This window comes from Cuculus canorus, chromosome 8, assembly GCF_017976375.1.
Source record: "Cuculus canorus isolate bCucCan1 chromosome 8, bCucCan1.pri, whole genome shotgun sequence".
Lineage (NCBI taxonomy): Eukaryota > Metazoa > Chordata > Aves > Cuculiformes > Cuculidae > Cuculus > Cuculus canorus.
The window spans coordinates 29,509,711-29,527,579 of NC_071408.1; the positions used below are offsets into that span (position 1 = coordinate 29,509,711).

General features: G+C 42.4%; 1 protein-coding gene across 3 annotated transcripts in view; it reads right to left on the bottom strand.

Moving 5' to 3' along the window:
* Positions 1-17,031, bottom strand: part of ZZZ3 (zinc finger ZZ-type containing 3) — a 60,278-nt gene extending 43,247 nt beyond the window's left edge. For 2 of the 3 annotated variants that reach the window (XM_054072542.1, XM_054072540.1), the window contains exon 1: positions 16,875-17,031. The gene's annotated coding sequence lies outside the window, so the exon portion shown is untranslated. Of the gene's footprint in view, positions 1-16,497; positions 16,573-16,874 lie in introns of those variants that run through there. The other variant, XM_054072541.1, reaches the window with a different exon arrangement.
* Positions 17,032-17,869: the final 838 nt, after the last annotated feature.

Genomic DNA, 17,869 nt, shown 5'->3' on the forward strand with positions numbered 1-17,869 from the left:
TACTGTTTATTCCCTTTGTCTCTCTTTGCTGTTTGGTCTAACACACAGCAGAACTGCTGGCTACATTTAGCCATCCATGATAGCTTTGCCATTGCAGGTCATCTTTCAAAGCAGTTTTAAGTACATTCCTGCTCTGTCAGCTGGATGTCAGCATCATTTACACCGAGAATGAGCCTGTCTCCCCAGGAGTACTTGAAGGCAGAGAGAAATTTTCCCCCCAGTGCTCAGGCACCCTGACAGAACCACAGCTACCAGCACTTACAAGCTATGTCTGACACTTCATTCTTAGATTCTTTCCAAATTCTGCTTTGCAACTGACATTGAACTTGTTAAGCAGAGAGGTTTCATACCCCTCTATAGTTTGATGTTCTCACTCTTTCTTCAGTCTGTATTTAAGTGTTCTCAGCCAGAAGACCATTATGCATATTTCAGTCTACTCAGACTGCTGAAGTTTCACCTGGCAAGTACTGAAGGCATTTGAAGTGCATTAGCAACTGCATTTTTAAAAAGCTCTTAAAGGAACAGGGAGCAGCCACTTTCTGTTTGATTACTTCCCTGTCTCCAGCGCAGAAAACAAGACTTCCAAAGTGAACATTACCACATACCTTTTCTTTTTAAACACAGCATACCTACTAGCAATAGAGGCCCTGATTTCTAACAAACCTTACTGTAAGAGTGGTCCCAGTTCAACCAGTTCATTGCTTTTTCTGGGCACTTCTGTCTACATTCAATTACTTCCTGACAGAACAGCTGGCCAGAACTCTCATGATTTAACAGTACAATGGTGGTCTATTTTCTGTTTTTATTCTAGCATATATAATTAAAATAGGACTATGACTCCATCATGTGTAATTTTGTTTTGCTTGATTACTATTCTGCTTTCTTCTCTTGCTCTGCTCAGAACGCCTTTGCAGGCCAGGACACTCGCTGATAAACAACACGCTGCATTTAATTTCCTGGGTTTTCTGTGTCTGCCTTGCCTATGCTTACTGTACTAACTGGAAATACAAAGACAGTTCTGTTTAGCTTGCATTTACATTTAAAATCACAGCCTTTTAGTCACTGCTTACTTTCACAGTATGAATATTTTTTTCAGTTGAACACTTCGGCATAAAATGCCCTTATCACTCTGAAAAAAACCAGAAGAATATTTTTTTCCTACCACAATTACAGGCCTTTGCTTTTCCTGCGACTACTGATCTTTAGGCTTGCTCCACTTACATTTTCCACCTAGATGCAGGCTTGCTCGTCAGTTTTGCATTTTCTACAGCCCTTGGCACAATAAAAACTCAGACCAACATGATTCACACTTTCTTAATCTTTCAAAGTCACAAATTAATTATTCTGAAAGATTCAGCCAAAAGACTACAACTTTTCACACAGTACAACTACGCATCAGCTGCTTCTTCTCCAGGTATCTTATTAAGTCGCTGAATATATTTTATAGATTTTAAATGCATTTTGAAGTATTTCTGGGATTTTACAGTTACTCTAAACCTACCATTAACCTGTCAACAGATTGCTGAAACACACCTAGAGTTTACTCTCTGTAAGCTTTTCGCTTTGTTTCCTCTACTCAACTTTGTGGCACTAGGAATACTCAGGTATTCTGTTCTGACTGTTATTGTTCTTCAGGGTTGTTTTGTTCTGCAATACTCCGTTTATGATTTCCTGCACCTACATGAGACAATTTGCTTTCAAAACCATCCGCTGTGTTCAAGCATAAAATGAAAGGCTGCCTACAAAGTGAAAAATTCATTCCGAGTCTATTATCCCTTCTCACTTGTTGAATACTTTATCAAGCACTTTCTAAATATGCTCCACGCTCCAAATACTGACATGTTGCACCACATTACAGAGCAAATGGGAATTACCTAGCACTGCCTAAGCATGCAAACAGATGTCACCTAAGCACACATCACTCAGTTCCCTTTGCATGTTAACTGACTATTTTCAAAACTTCTTCCTCATTAACTTTACAAGCAAGTAAATCATTTTAAACATTATTAACCACAAATCTCTTTCCTCATACTGGGTCAGACCAAAGGTCTATCCAGTTGGTACTTTGTCTCCAACAGCAGCTATGAGAAGGCAGCCAGTGAAGAGCTGCTGGATATAAAGCCTTTCCAGCTTCCAACTATTTTTAGTGCAGGGTTGTCTCAAGTCATATATATTTACTAAACTTCAATGGACTTCTCTTCCACGAATTTTCTCCTGTCTTCCCTTGAACTCCCATAAATTTTCAGCATTCAAGCTTCCCCACTGATGTGTTTGCTTCTCTTTTATGACTTTGCCTGTATATGTTTCCCAGAAACGAAGATAAAAAAATAAAGAACCATGGTATTAGAATCATAGAATAGTTTGGGTTGGAAAAGACCTTAAAGATCATCCAGTTCCAACCCCTCTGTGACGGACAGGGACACCTCCCACTGGATCAGGCTGCCCAAGGCCCCGTCCAAGCTGAGCCGAAACACCTCCAGGGATGGGGCAGCCACAACTTCCCTGGGCAACCTATTCCAGTGCCTCGCCACTCTCATGGTGAAGAAATCTTTCCTTATGTCCAGTCTAAATTTGCCCCTCTCCAGTCTATACCCCTTCCCCCTCGTCCTCTCACTACAAGCCTTTGTGAACAGTCCCTCTCCAGCTTTCTTGTAGTCCCCCTTTCAGGTACTGGGAGGTCACTATATGATGTCCTCAAAGCCTTCTCTTCTGCAGGCCAAACAAGCCCAACTTTCTCAGCCCGTCCTCCTATGGGAGGTGCTCCAGCACTCTGATCATCTTTGCAGCCCTCCTATGGGCCCGATCCAACCGTAAGCTATTTTAAACTAGAGTGCAAACTGACTATATTTTAATAAAATAACAATTAGAGAATTTAGCTCTCTATATTAAAAATATATGCTTGGCTAAGGTATCTACAATTCTTTAAAAAAATCTATTGCCAAAAATAAAAAGGAGATGCTCATCTTACCATTCCTTGCAATTACTCTGTAACAGCAGGTAAAAGGATTGAAGAGACATAAAAAGGCTATTCAAGTTCCAGGTTTAGCCACTAGAGAATTTCTCAAAGCACAAGAACAAAGGGAAAGAGAGCTACTGTCTACCTTCAGCATATTTTATCACAGATTCGGGGAAGAGGAAGAAGCTGTCAGAAGGTGGGTCAGAGAGTGTGAATTATACAGTTTCCGTACCTATTCTAAGCAATCATGAGCAGGTTGCCAGAGTTCAGTTTCCTAAACGGCTAACTCATCACAGCAGGGCAAAAACTGCGCTTGCAGTTCAATTCTTGCTTCCCACAGGCATGGGCTTTGCCTCTGAAACAAACACCAGACTGCCCACGCACTGTTATCAAGCGACAACCCATTTAAAAGGTTCTAATTTGAAGAAATTACGTAAAGCTTAGACTAAACAGCTAAGTTATTATTTACTATGGACTTACATATTGACCTACAGAAAGATAACGTAAAATGGATTTTTTTCTGATTTTTATCCCCTGAATGTTACAGAGGGATAAAAATCAGAAAAAAAAAATCCATTTTACGTTATCTTTCTGTAGGTCAATATATAAGGAACATTCACTTACAGAGATCTAATTACTCCAAATGCATATTTCTTACAAGACCAAACACAATTTGACCACTAGCTTTCTGAGTTTGCCACAGATACAGTTTGGAATCCCTATAGTATGAATTTGAAAATAACCAGTAAAAGCAGCAACGAAGTTCTATCACATTCATTCACTTTAACAGTCATATGTACGTTTGCATTTATAAAGAAATGAAGTGGAAGACTCTACATAGCTTTTTAATAATAAATCACTCACAGTCTGCAAGTGATGTCCTAAAAAAGCCTGACTGACTCCTTCCAACGCACAGTTTTTTCCAACTATTTTAAGGAATTTACCAGTGCTAAGTCAAACCAAGTGCTATGCTTATTCCTTACTTAGTGCCTCGGAAGAGTTGAAATCAAGTATTAAGTAAGGATTAACCTGACAAACGTAATTTACCTGCCATCCATAAAACTGCTTAATCTTTTATAAATATCAAAAAATAACTGATTATCAGTTCTCTTGAAAAACATCTACAATTTCTGTATCAAAATAATGAACGAACAGCTATGAACAACTGTATTGCCCAGCGTAGCTATAAAAGAAGAAAAATAAATAGCGCCTAAGCAGCCTTCGCTCTATCTTGAATATACAAAGCCCTCATAACTCAATGATACATTATCTTCCTAGGGCAATAGGCAATTAAACACATTCCTTTCTTGATAATAGGAGGAAAAAAAAAAAGTGGAAACACCATATCTTTAAAAATTACTTTCCCTGTGTCTAGAAACAAAGTAAGTACTGGAATATAGCGATCAGGCATGGTATGGCAGAGCCAAGGACACACCTTCGCTGTACATCCCCAGAGTTAATGGATGTTTAATTTGGCTGATCTCGGTGTTCCACATAGAGAACCTGTCCCAAACCTCTGATTATTCTTGTTGCCTTTCTCTGCACTAAGTCTAGCAGGAAGATCGGCACAGGATAATCATATTCAAAGAATAGCCTATGTGTGCCACGGATTTTTACCACAGAATAGTGATATTTTATGTTATGACCCTTTTCTAATAATACTCAATGCTATTCACGTTTTTGACAGCAAGTGAAAACCAAGCTGCTGTTTTTATAGAAACGTCTGTCAGAACACTCTCCTGAGCAGCAGTAGCTGATTTAAAGTCAGGGCTGGTTTTTTTTTTCCGCATAAAGTTGTTTTATTTTTATGCATTACTTCACATTCCAGAAAACAAGTTTCTGCTTCTATTTTACCACTCAGTTTTCTGAGATCGTTCTAAAACTCTGACTCAAAACAGTGGTGAAATCAAGAGTAATCAGATTTGTATAAACTCTAGGCTATTATGAATAGGGTTTTTTTTTCTGCAATCACTGAAAATTTTATTAAAATATCACTACTCTGCAAGTATTTGATAGAATTAACAACTCTGACCATTTTCTAACATTTAAAACACCCGATTATTTAGACTGGAAACCCCATTCTTAAATCACATGCCAGCTAAGGTGGGTGATACTTTCTTTCCAAAATTCTGCACACACACTGTTGGGATCATCCTTGCTCAGTTGAGGAAAACATTAAAAGCATTTCCTAATTCACACTTAGTGGTGAGAAAGAGCAACTCCACAACATCTGTGTATTTAAACAGCCACTAGGGAAATAAAACTGTAAGTTCATGTGTGAGATAATGGAATCATAATTAGAAGTGCCAGTCCAGAAGCGCATGCTGAATGTTACACATTCATCGATGATGAAGGTTACAAAGATCCAATGGCAAATGCCTCCTTTAGTGACTGAACCCTCCTTCAGCAGTTGTCTTGATTTAGGAAGGCTTCCACTGGTACTCCAAGCAGGTAACTCTCATAGTATTGCATCCTAATTACTGCAATGCTCTCTTTTCTACTCATGCTCCACTTAAATACATTTAGATACTTCTCCAAAGAGCACTTCCTTCACCCACTGCATTGTCCAAGGCACCACTTCCCCTGCATCCCTCTAACACAGCAAACCAAGCCACATCCATCCATCATCTCACTCCTTATCAACAGGGTTGGGTGGTAAGTCTACAATCATTTTCTCTCTAATTTTTCAACAAGGCTTCCCAGGTGAGGTTTCATTTTACTGTTAAGTGCTTTAACCTAAAAAATGGAACAATCCCACTGCTCTGGAACTCTCAGATGCACCATCCTGATTTTTCCCATGCATCTGCTTTAGTATTCAATCCAACCTCAGAACGAGCTGATTTAGAAAACACAAGCTCCTACAGAAGAGCCATTATTTTTCTGCTAGTTTAGCTCCTTAAACAGGCTTACTGTAATGGTCAAATGAGCACAGGTGCCAGTGGAACGCAGGGGCCACAACTACGAATTCTGGTGACAGACAGTCATTGCACCAGGCTGGCTGTAACGCAAAGCCTTACTCTCAGGCTCTCCCTTACGCTTTGTAAGCTTAAGCAGCACACTTATTTATTTTAATTTAGAACTTCTATATTCCATTACAAAGATAGAAAGTCATAGAATCATAAAATGGGTTGGGTTGAAAGGGACCTTAAAGCCCACCCAGTTCCACAGCCCACCCTGCCCACCATGGGCAGGGACACCTCCCACAGGATCAGGCTGCTCAAGGCCCATCCAACCTGGCCTTGAACACCTCCAGGGATGGGGCAGCCACAGCTTCTCTGGGCAACCTGGGCCAGAGCCTCACCACCTTAATCATGAAGAATTTCTTCCCAATGTCTATTCTCGATCTTCCCCCTTCCAATTCAAAGCCATTCCATCTCATCCTATCACTACACAGCCTGCTAAAAAGCCCCTCCCCAGCTTTCCTGTTGTCCCTTTCAGTACTGGAAGCTGCTCTAAGTTCTCCCCAGAGCCTTCTCTTCTCCAGGTTGAATAACCCCAACTCTCTCAGTCTGTCCTTGTAGCAGAGGTGTTCCAGCCCTCTGACCTCCCTTTCTGGGGATTCCAGAACTGGACACAGGACTCCCGGTGAGGTCTCACGACAGAGGATTAGAAGGGAAGCATGACCTTCCTCGCCCTTCTGGCGACGCCTCTTTTGATGCAGTCCAGAACATATTTTGTAACTGATGCAGAGGAAATAATTCAACTACCTGTTTCCTTCAATCTGTATTGCCCAGCTATAACCTGGAATAATAATAACAACAATAATAATAATGCTGGAATTGTGAACTCCTTGGGGAAACATTCTTTGTGTCTGTATCTGCAAAGCAGGGGTCATAGCATCATCTGTTTTACTTTATTCTCATCCTGTTTTACTGTTCATTTGAATATAAAACTGTTAAAATTCCATTGAAAACTTAACTGAAATCTAGTTGACGCAAGTCTTCACTGACAGAACCTGAGGCACAGAAAAAAGCATCAGAGGAAAAAGAAAAACAGACCTTCTATATCCTGATTTGTTACTGATTCAAACCCCTGGGCTCGTTTTGACATCTTCTCATTACAAAAAATACAGCCAGCACAGGTCAAAAAGAAACAGCTGTTCACACTTCAACCAAAGTATACCAAAAGCAAACTTTTGTTTCAAAGCAGTAGCAAGAACAAACCACCAAGGAAGCTATAACTATAGCCCATACGTAAAAGACACTTTAAGGCAGGCCAAGCAAACAGAACTCAAATTCTAGCTCACGCCACTTCTGCAAATCAGGCCTGCTGACAGAACAGAAAGGATGAGAAGAAACGTCCAAACAATTATTTGGTACATGTCATACAACAAAGCTATAACAACAATATAACTGAAAATGGTACCAGGAATATTACACAGCAAGAATCTCCAGAGCTTGCCTGTTTCCCACGGAGAATCCCCTGAATTTTTGGGACGGTGTCTGTGGGAGAATTTCTTGGGCCAAGTAAACACAGACATACAATAATCTAACAAGTTCGGGTTTTTGGGTTTTTTTTTCTTTTTTTTTTTCAAAAAAAGGCAGTTGATCTAACTGCAACCAAATTAAATTATGAGCTATACCGTAAAAGCAGGACACAAAGGTCTGATCAACAGTTACCTCTAAAGTGGAAAATCAATAAGACCTGAGTCACACTGCATAAAATGACATTAAACGGCCTGCCTTCGCCTCCATATACCCGCAAAAGATTCTCAAACATTAACAAGAAATTAATCGCCTATAGTGTTGGTGTGAAGGTTTTTTTGAGGGGTAGTCATACAACAAAACCAACAAAAACAGACTGTTTAGGTCTTAACATCAAGAAATCTGTTCCCTTACACTTGCAGAATTGGGATAGCCTGAACGGTCCTGACAGCAAGCTGTACTCCACAAAGATATCAATTTATGAGAATAAAATATAGAGGACTGGTGAGGATTTGTAAAATTCTCTTTGGTTCAACAACAACTAAGATCTTCAAACTACTGTCACACTGACATAAGACTTAGCATGTGAAAAGCCTTTAAATTAACTGAAAAGTAGGAAAAGAAATCTGAAAAAGCCAGGCTTCAGTTTAAGGATGGGAGGATGTGGGGTGAAGAGAAGGGTGGGAAGCTTTATCTGCACCAGGACATCATACAATGAGTAAATGTTTCTCATTGTCCCTTTCAGCACTGGCTGGGAGGCGGCAGGTATGTGAAGAACCTTTTTCATCTGAAGTATCTTAGGAATCCTATTAACAAAGGATCAGAGGATTCACAATTACATGATCCGGAGAAATTCTCAGCTGACCTCACTGCAAAGAAATGAGATAACTACACCTTGTGCTGTTAGAAACCACTTCCTCATAGATGGATTTCAAACCTCACAAGCATGTAATAAGAAAAGTAATTGTATTACTGCTGTCTCTGCGAGGATACTGGGAATAATGAACTTTTCAGCCCTTCTGCATTTTTCGCAATGCACCAGGTACAGCAGAATTTCCAGAAAAACGATGCAATAAACACCACGATTCTCCTAAAAATAGAAAACTAGTTAAGAAGAATAATCATAAACTGTAGTGTTCTTTCTATTTGGCCTATTTTTCCAGGGCAAAATCAGTCAAGAAAAAATACAGGGAAGTTGCAGAGTAAGGACTGGAAAGCAGCGATAAGTTCTGGCTAGCTTCCTCCTTCCTGAAGCCCAGCCTCCGAGGGAATACCCAAGGAACAGTACTGGCACCACAGCAAAAAAATGAAACACTGTCAAATCTTTTCAGGTGACAATTCAAACAGAGAAGTTACTAACAAAAGTATACCAAAGCAGTAAAACTCACTGCTGGTTATACTCTAGGAGACATATACAGAGAAAGCACAAGTAAAGGAAAAGAAGGGAGTGGGTGGAAGAGAAAGCATGTACCAATATATGGTAACTTTAGAACGATTAATAAAATACGATTTTTAAAGTTGCCAAAGAAATTTTAGACACTTGGAAACAGAAAAAATAACAAGCAAACAAACCGCAGCATCTGTTGTAACGTTAATAGATTCCAACTCCAAGTCTTTCAGTCTGTCACTGTCTATCTACTCCTCCAGTCCACTCTGCAAGAAATACTTCTCCAGTCTCTGGGTTAAAAGAGCCTTTTCAGATAGTTCTGTCTGACAATTTCTTCTCAGTGACAGCTCTTCAGGTGGAGCTTAGGAAATAGGTGCATCTGTCTCTGCCTAAGACTTAAGCCTTTGTGCCCTGACAGCATGAGATACTGTGACCCCTTTATAATACTCTACAAAAAAGCCTCTGTACTGCAGTGAGACATGTAAGGAAAATCCCTGGAAGACTTAAAATATTTGAGGAAAGAACAAATTCCCCTTCTGACATCATTCTAATACAGTGAACAGTGTTTGCTTTCTACCTTTATTGATTTTTAGAAATAGCATTCTCATTAACAGCTTTGAGATCGCATTTATTTAACCAAAACTGCTATAAGAAACCTTTAGAACTAATTTACACCACTTCCTGCTTCTACAAGTAAGCAAACGTTGCATCAGGATCTAAACCCAGAACCCTGTCAGCTTCCAGCTCCTTGTTTCCTCAATGGTTTAGTGACCAATTTCCCACTAACTACAACAGCAGGATGCTACCTGGGGAAAGATGAAGTACATCCAGATTATTAATCCAGATTACTGAGCAGATGGAAAAATGCCCTAAAAGCCCAATTGCAATTAGACAGTAACAGAGTGAAAGTCTTATTTTATTTAAATCCTCTACACTCTTTTTAAAAGTGGAGAATGTGATAGGATGTGTTTCACTTCAACCCAGTCCCTGGTTACAGAGCGCACACACACGTGACACAGAGCCCATCCTTTACTCATTATTAAAAGCCCAAGGCAGCTTTGTCAAATTTCAAAAATCAGGAAAGCTTGAACAAGGCCCCATGGAACGCAGGCAGTGGATTTTGAATAGAAAAAAGTGCAGAAAAATGCACTACATTTTTGGTTCAAGAAACAGTTCTATCAAATTGTCCAGTACTTTTAATCCTAAAAACCTTTAACACCTCATTTGTGTGGAGGTTAGCTGTTCTGCTCTAACCAAATACTTGTAAATCACCTAAAACATGTCAAATTTTGTTTAAAACTCATATATGTAGTAGAGAGCACGCATTTCTATTCAAGCTTTCCGTTTGTAACTATTACACAGCAATGGGCACGAAAGGCTAAAATCTATTCTTAAGTCACAGAACACAAACCAATTTTGAATAACATCACAGTTATACAACAAACTCTTCCAGAACCTGAAGATACTTTATAAGTGATGACTATCCCACAAAATACGTCTCTCAGCTAATAACTGTCATCTCTAGTTTACAGAAATAAGGTGAAGTTGCATGTTTTGGTCTGTTTCAGAGCGTGGGATGCAGCTGTGATTCCCTTGCTCCCTGGACTTACTCTTTGGAACTTTGCTTCTCTTCAATAAAGTCTTCTGAAAGACTTTGACTCAGTTCGTTTCAAATGGATCATAAAAAGCACATAAAGGTAAGTCAAAGATATCATATCTACAAAGAATGCTCTACTACAGATATTTCAGAAGGCTTTAATAAATTGCTTATAATAAAATCTTTAACAAATACATTTTATTATTAATTATAATTACATTAACAAATATGATTTTTTTAAAAGAAAACTAACCCTTATAAACTCTCACATCTCTAATTTCTTTTTGCTCCATCATGAAGTTGTTTTGGATTGTTTTTTCCCTTTAAATCATGGCCAGCAAAATTACGAACATAACAAAATGTGGAAAGACCTAATGCTGACAAGTCATTCTACCTCCTGTGCCAAGGACAGATCCACTTTACCTAACTCACCTCTCCAGAGCAGTTACATCAACAGATATCCCATTACCTCCCTCAGATATTTAACCCTGTGATTACCTATGGACAGAGCTGGAAAGTTTCTCCTTATGTTGAAATATCCCTTTGTGTTCTTTAGGACCATTATTTCTCATCCTACATAGAGAGGACAAGTTTATTACATTATTCTCTATAGCAACCTTTACCATATTTGAAGCCTATCGTTAATGCCTCCCCGTCTCTGCCGTAGACTGAACAAATTCATTCAGTTCTTCCTCAAAGGTCATTACTGAAATGCTTCTCTAAATAGTCTTCAGGTAACAAAAAATGGAGACAGCACATCATTTGAGGCCTTACACTGAGAACTAAAGAAACATTTCACAGCTTGCATGCAACAACAATCCTGTTTGTATCTCCCAGTACGATTCCTGCTTTTTTAATAAACTGCCATGACTCTTCGTGTTCGTGTTGTGATACAGCTGCTTATTTGCAGAACTGTCATCCAGCTGGTTGTTTCTCATATTTAAGTTTGCTTTTGCCACCCCATATAGTTCACATCATTTCAGATCATCACTGCACCCAGTTTGTCGAGACCACTTCACACTCTAATGCCTGTATTCCCTGTCAGATTTGTGCTGTCCAGGCAGTCAGTAAATCTGCTTTGTTCCATTATCCAGGTCACAAAATGAAAGACGAAACAGGATTAAAATCAGAAAATACACCTGCACAATTACACTCCACGCATGCCTTCAATCTGAAACGTCTTTAGAGCATTTAATTAATAAGTAACAAACTAGCATGGCAAATCTTCTCTGACAGTATCTATTTTTGGTGTTTCTAGATCCTTTAGCTTTGGAGATAAAATCCCTACCTTCAACACTCCTGAGGCAGAGTCAAACACAAATGTACAGGGGAGTTTCCACCATCCTCCTCCCCCTTTAATCTAATTGCATGTGGCACAGTAACCCAGTTGCACAGCTCCTCCAATTTTGAATTTGGGCTATATCCCTGTTTTGCTTTCCTGTACTAGAGATACTACAGAGCAACTCCAATTCACAAAAAAAAAAACCCAAACCATCACTAGCTGTGAAAAACTCACATCTTATGTACATAAATAGAAACTTGCCAACAAAACAAAACCAACAAAAAGCAGAATGTTACCGTAGATGCACCACAAAAATGTACCAGCAGGCAAACTCTCAAGAACACTCACTCACTCTTAGATTTTTAAATTTTCTAGCTAAAATGTTTTAAACAAAGTTCAAATCACTACATTTAAGCAACACGAATCAGGTATTTCTCATGAGAAAGCTGTAAAAGACTGACAAAATCCCACTGCTCTAGTACTGACGTAGTTTCTAAAAGGTAAACTTTTACCCTTCCTACTACTAGTTCATCTGGCACACATGCACCCACTAGTCAAAACAAATATTTGTGCTTAAATACTGTATTTAAATCTGAACTAGAAGAAACATCTTTAAAATCCTGGGCAATCAAATCATCCTGTCCTACCAACGTCCATATCCCATGCCTCGTGATGAAGTTCAGTAGACCAGACAATAAGGAAAGCAGCTTATGGCAATCTAACAGACAAAACATCACTACAAGGAGAATCAACTGTTTTCTGAAGCAATAAGACACAAAGCAATCAACTTAATGCAAAGCTAAAATATTTAAATTGAGTATCAGGTAAAACTTTAACCACAGGGTGATGAGCTGCTAGAACAAGCAATGCAGAGAGAAACTTCATCATCAGAAGGGACTGTCTTGAGTGTGCTTCCAGAAGGCAGAGGACTGGACTAGGTGATCTTTCTATATGTCTACATTTGACTGAACTCATTACAAGCATCAAAATGTTAAAGTAACTTCAAAGAACTGTTGTTACAAGTTAAGAGACTAAGCTTTTTGTCTGAAGAGATAAAAAACTTCAGTGTGACAAAGTGTCTGTCTAAGGGAAAGCAGTTAAATGCAAACTTGTAATTAATACACTAATTTTGAACACAAGCTGTACAAATTACCAACCTATTACCCTACAAAACCAAAATCGAGTATTTTGGTTACAAAGCTGCACCTAATCAGAGAACTTTTTTAAAAGTCTTTTTGTTTGAAAAGCGGCATCAAATAAGAAAGAGAACACATTACTAAATGTTCAGCTCTGCATTTCTTAAGTGTTTTATGAGTTACTCAAACAGAAAGAAGGTCTTCACAAAACTGAAGTCTCACGAAGGTTCTTCTACAAGGCAGTTTCTGAAGCAAAAAGCGTATTTACAATGCTGCTTACAACTAGAACAATAACACCTTAAGTGTCCGAGTGTAAAGCTTACCAGAAGCAAGTTCTTACAATCAGCAGCTTGATTTCCAGCAAAGAACACTTAATTTGAAAACTAAAAAAAGGAACTGCCTCACTACAGAAGTGAGAAAGTTCCTCACTTTCTGCCAACTTCACTCCCACCTACAGTCATAGCAGAACTTTCCTTCTTTAACGTTTTTAAGGACAATTTCTGCAAATATCTGTCTGGAACAATCTCAGTGCACTTAAACCACCCTAAAGAAAGGGAACAATAGGTTTTACAGGATTCCTAGAACTGTAAATGGAATGCAAGTGTATGGATATAAACAAGTGCTGAATACTTGAGAAATAAGTTCTCTCTTGCAAACCTGGTTCTTTATGACCGAAGAGACTTGTATCATCAATTCCCACACAACACAGAGACTTCAACTTTGGGGGAAAATGGAACAAAGCAAACCCAAATAAATGAGCCCTAAAGACTTTCAAGAGAGCTTTTTAAAGTGAAAGACTAAAAACCAAAACCACCCACACTGGAAGTACGACAGATTGCCAAGACTTCTGTTCCAGCTTCCCAAGCTTTAGAAACATTGAGAAAATACTTCTTATTTCCTTTATCCCACAAGGTGCTAAAAGAGCCGAGTAAAGTTGTTCCACCTTGTATCAACCAGACAGCTCTTACCAACCAGAAGCTGATCTATTCAAGAGTGCCCAGAATCATCTGGAAGAAGCAGAAATAAAAAAAATCCTTAACTGTCTTGGAAACAAAAAGCCTTCATTCTGTACAAGACTACGGACAGCAGAGTGGAATCTCACTGCATGAGTACGACAGAATCACAAATATCAACACAGTCATGTGCTGTTCGGCTGTGGAACAGAAGCCCATACTAGGATATATACCCAAATTGCATGAAGTAGAGATCCAGTTATTTTTGCACATTAAATGTATAATAATACTGAGCTTAAAAATCCTATTTGTTATTTCTCTTTTTCCAGAATTGTTAAAGATTCTGAGACAAAACACATGATCAAACTTCATGACTGAACGGCTCAGTAGCAACCCTGTTTGTTACAGCCTAGTTCTCAGTAATTCTATACTTGGAGTATATAATGCACAGGAAAAATTGTTTCAGTTAATAGGTACAACTGAGAATCGCAACAACTACCTATATTGGACTAAATAACCAGACACGTACATTATGAATAGTATCTCAATTTAAGGTCACAGCTGCTGCTCTTTACTGACACAGACGGCTGTGCTGTGTAACACTCCTTGGCTAAAAGCCTTACTGTAAATTCAAGATAGGATGTTTTTATGAAATAAGCATGACAGCACTGAGGAAGCCTGCAGCCAAAGGTGTTCCTGTACTGAATGACTTGCTAGAAGTCATATGTTAAAGTAAATTACTAACTGCTAACCCCTTTAAAGCAATGGGATTTTCATGAGTGACTTCAGCTGGATGAGAATTTCACCCAACAGCTATTTCTTTGAACATTTTACCACATACTCCTTGCTTTAAAAGCACTGCATTTTTCTCTCCTACTGTTTAACACGCTCCATCTTTTTTTTCCATAAATAATTTTTTTCCCACACCTGATTAAGCAAATACTCGTTACTACTAATCTGAAAGATAGTGCAGTAAGGGTAAAATATACTTGCAGACAAAATGCAACAGTAACTTGTCAACTTATTTTCTGAGAAGTTATATTTGCTTAAAGAAAGAGTCAAATTTTGCCAACTCCAAATCTACCAGTCCCTACTGACCACCAGTCTCCCCGCAGCTAGGAGGCAGGGGAAAGCACAGTATCTAATCATACATTAGAAATCCACCCAAAAAGCATATTCTCAAAAGGTTGCACAAGTTAGAATTTAATAGAGAGTAAGAGCTTCACCTCACAAGCCTCAGTAAACCATCGCTAGATTACTATTACAGTAACAATGACAATATCAATGGAAAACATGCAAACATATGTACAGCCACTGAAAAGCTACTAGAATTTGTTTAATAATAACTGCAAGCCTGTTTCCAAAATAAAGTTTGGAACTTCAAAGCCTAAAGAACATATTTGACAAAAAATTAGTTACGCGGCAACCTAAAACCAGATTAGTAAAATGAAGAGTTACACTCCAAGACTACAAAAACTGCCAGCAATCCTAGATAATCAGGGACAGAATACAAGACAGGATAAGGAAGAAGCAGAAACACATGCTTTCCCTTAAGAGAAATCAGGAGTAGGAGACTAAGGGGATATTGCTGAGCTAGAACACTTGGATACTACTGGAATTATTTTTCTGAATCATAGAATGGTTTGGGTTGGAAGGGACCTTAAATATCATCCAGTTCCAACGCCTCATATTCAAGAGAAACCAGAAATGTATTCTGTGAGTTTGGGATACAACGGGACACATATCACAGCCTGTGCAATGTTCAGCATCTCTCTTTCTGGACCCCTGCATCCTTAAACACCAGCACCGTTCATGCAGGGCAGGTACAGTTTCGGTTCAACAGCAGAAACCTGAAGGAGCATAGAAGTAATAGTGTGGGATGGGTGTGAAAAGCAAGCAGGAACAGCTAAAACACCAGGAAGCGCTTGTGGGGCACAAGGCATGGCACAGGGCTGCAAGGTAGAAGAGGAAGGGCTTGTGCGGGACAAGGCATGGTGCAGGGCTGCAGGGTGGCCAGGAGGGGGCAAGGCATGGCCCAAGGCTATAGGGTGGGAAAGGCTTGGAGGGGACAAGGCATGGCCCAAGGCTATAGGGTGGGAAAGGAAAGGCTTGGAGGGGACAAGGCATGGCCCAAGGCTATAGGGTGGGAAAGGAAAGGCTTGGAGGGGTCAAGGGATGGCCCAGGGCTGCAGGGTGGCCAAGGAAGGGCCAGGGGATCCCTGGATCACTGTCTGCAGCTGCCTGAGGGGAGGCGGTAGCAGGGTGGGTACCGGTGTCTTCTCCCAGGCGAGACGGGACCGGCTGTGCACCGGTGCTGGTATCTTCCCCCAAGTCACAAGTGATAGGAAACGGCCTGAAGTCGTGCCGGGGGAGGTTCAGCCCGAATATAAGGAGAAATTTCTTTACTGGAAGGGTGGTGCAGCATGGAACGAGTTGCCCAAGGCAGAGGCTGAGCGCTGGAGGGTTTTACAGGCTGAGGGGACGAGGTGCTGGGGGACGGTGCAGCAGAGGACAGGCGGGCTCGGACTCAAAGATCTTTTCCAAGCCAAGGTCTCGGTGGACGCCCAGGCAGGGGGTCCCGTGTGGCAGGTGACAGCGGGGAAGGTGCGAGGCGCCTTCAGTTGGGGTTGGGGGGGGGGCCTAAGCGGCGCGGCAGCTGCTGCCCAGGGGCCTGACGGGAGGGAGGGAAGAGGAGAAGGAGGCGGGAGGAGGAAGAGGAGGCGGCCGCCGGGTCCCCGCCCCCCCGCCCCGGCCCCGGTTACCGCCGCGGCGCCGCCATCCCGCACCCGCCGCTCCCGCGGGGCCGCGCTGACCTCGCGAGATCTCCGCGACCCAACATGGCGCCCGCGCCGGCGCCGCGCACGTGTCCTGTGTGTGCGCGCCCTCCCCTCCTTCCCAGCCCTGCCGGGCGCGCGCACGGGCCCACGTGATGCCGCGGGAGGGAAGGGGAGGCGGGGCCGACGCGCCGCGCCGGGCCAGCTGATTCGAACGGGGCGCGCGCCTCCTTCCCCGCACGCGCTGGTCACGTGGGGGCTTCCCCCCTCGCGCTCCCTCCTCCTTCTCCTTCCCCCTCCCCTCGCGCGTTTCCAACGCGGCACCATCCGGGTCCCCCCTTATCCTCCCCCTCCCGGGGCCTCACCTGGCGCCCGCTCCTCGGCGCGGCCGGGCCCCGCGCGGCTCGGGTCGCTTCTCCCTCCCTGCGCGCTGCCCGCACCAGGCACGGCGGCGGCTCCGCACAGCGCCTGCTCCCCTCAGCGCGGCGGCTCCTTCCGCTTCCTTCCCCCTCCCCCGCCCGCCCGGCGCTGCGGCGGAGACCCGCTCCCTGCAGCTCCCCCTGCTGGCAGAGCGCGGAGCCGCGCGGCGCGGACGCGGCCCCCGGGCGGGGCGGGGCGGGAGCCGCGTGCCCGGAGGGGACGGGGGAGCAGCGGGGTGGGGGGGGGCGGGAGGTGCTCCCTGCGCGGGGTTGGAGCTCCGAGGGGCGGGGCCCGAGCTCCACGGAGCGAGGTTGGAGCTCCGGGGGGGCGTGACCGGAGCTCCGAGGGGCGGGGCCCGAGCTCCACAGGGCGTGGCTGGAGCGCCGAGGGGCGGGGCCAGGGCTCCGGGGGGCGGGGTTGGAGCTCTGCGCTCGGGCAGGGCTGAGGCGGGAGGAGGGAAGTGGGGGTGTGCGGTTCCCGCCTGGCTCTGAGGCGGGTGGGGAGGAAGGGGAGCGCAGTGCTCGCCGCAGGAGGCACCTGAGTTCTCTATGACCCGTGCCAGGGAGGGTTAGGTTGAGCGTCAGGATAAGGGTCTTCACCCAGAGGGGGTTGGTGACAAGAGAAATGATCACTGCTACAGAAAGTGGAATAATTCTGATTTAAGCTAAACTAAAGCTTCGTCTGAGTTGATACAAGAAGTGATTACTATTGCAAAAAGTGGAATATTTTTTATTTAAGCTATGGTAGAGTGATGTGTCGTGTAAGTAATTGTATTTTTTGAAAGAACGTCCCTCCTGATCATGTGTTTTCTTTCTCTGATCGTGTGTTTTCTCTCAAACACTGTCTTTGCAGACACTGCTCGTTCTTCGGAGCGGGTAACGCCGCGTGTTCAGCGTGATCTGTGCTGAACAGATGTGTCTTCCGGAATCGCCTGTCTGCA